Source organism: Oncorhynchus nerka, linkage group LG18 (assembly GCF_034236695.1).
Source record: "Oncorhynchus nerka isolate Pitt River linkage group LG18, Oner_Uvic_2.0, whole genome shotgun sequence".
Classification (NCBI taxonomy): domain Eukaryota; kingdom Metazoa; phylum Chordata; class Actinopteri; order Salmoniformes; family Salmonidae; genus Oncorhynchus; species Oncorhynchus nerka.
The window spans coordinates 3606376-3608116 of NC_088413.1; positions in this window are offsets into that span (position 1 = coordinate 3606376).

Below are 1741 nucleotides of genomic sequence, written 5' to 3' on the forward strand. Positions count from 1 at the left end.
CAGATTATAGACTGTCTGAATGGAGGAGTAGGTAAAGACATGACAGATTATAGACTGTCTGAATAGAGGAGTAGGTAAAGACATGACAGATTATAGACTGTCTGAATGGAGGAGTAGGTAAAGACATGACAGATTATAGACTGTCTGAATGGAGACAGAGTAGGTCTGAATGGAGGATGACAGACAGATTATAGACTGTCTTAGTTTGTCAGTAACTGTCTGAATGGAGGAGTAGGTAAAGACATGACAGATTATAGACTGTCTGAATGGAGGAGTAGGTAAAGACATGACAGATTATAGACTGTCTGAAAGGAGGAGTAGGTAAAGACATGACAGATTATAGTCTTTCTGAATGGAGGAGTAGGTAAAGACATGGCAGATTATAGACTGTCTGAATGGAGGAGTAGGTAAAGACATGACAGATTATAGACTGTCTGAAAGGAGGAGTAGGTAAAGACATGACAGATTATAGACTTTCTGAATGGAGGAGTAGGTAAAGACATGGCAGATTATAGACTGTCTGAATGGAGGAGTAGGTAAAGACATGACAGATTATAGACTGTCTGAAAGGAGGAGTAGGTAAAGACATGACAGATTATAGACTGTCTGAATGGAGGAGTAGGTAAATACATGACAGATTATAGACTGTCTGAATGGAGGAGTAGGTAAAGACATGACAGATTATAGACTGTCTGAATGGAGGAGTAGGTAAAGACATGACAGATTATAGACTGTCTTAGTTTGTCAGTAACTGTCTGAATGGAGGAGTAGGTAAAGACATGACAGATTATAGACTGTCTGAATGGAGGAGTAGGTAAAGACATGACAGATTATAGACTGTCTGAAAGGAGGAGTAGGTAAAGACATGACAGATTATAGTCTTTCTGAATGGAGGAGTAGGTAAAGACATGGCAGATTATAGACTGTCTGAATGGAGGAGTAGGTAAAGACATGACAGATTATAGACTGTCTGAAAGGAGGAGTAGGTAAAGACATGACAGATTATAGAAAGTGGACTGAGGATATTCTTATGATTGTTTGACTACAATTCTGACTTTATTACTGTTAACAGCTGACCTTTCTAACTCTGTAGAGGCCATAACACCTCCCGACAAGCCTCTAGGGTTAATGTTTACAGAACATTTATTGCTGTTTTATCAGGGTATAAATATATCTGCTTATCTCACACAGGATACTAGCCTGTCAGTTAGACATGTTCTCTGCTTGTGCTGGGTGGTACTAACAATGTTCAGACAAATGTACAGTTTGGTTATTTCTTATTGTAGCTAAGTAAACTGTGATTTACATCTGAAACGAGTCACTCTGGAGAGAGAGAGGACGAGACCACTGCCTCTAAAATGAGTCTCTCTGGGGAGAGAGAGAGAGGAGGGGACCACTGCCTCTAAAATGAGTCTCTCTGGGGAGAGAGAGGAGGGGACCACTGCCTCTAAAATGAGTCTCTCTGGGGAGAGAGAGGAGGGGACCACCGTCTCTAAAGTGAATCAAGACACCAGTTCTGAGAGGTAAGAGATGAATTGTAAAATGTACAGTTCTCTTAAAGATATAAAACACATTTTTGAGAAAAGTGTTGCCAAGATCATTTAAGTCCGAAAATCTAATGACCAAATTTAAAAATAACCTATAGGACTTGTAGAAGTTCCATTATACAGTTGTTAAAAGGAAGTAGAAGTATTAATGTGATATTGATGAGGTCATCTGTCTCCCTGTTTTGTTCAGTGTC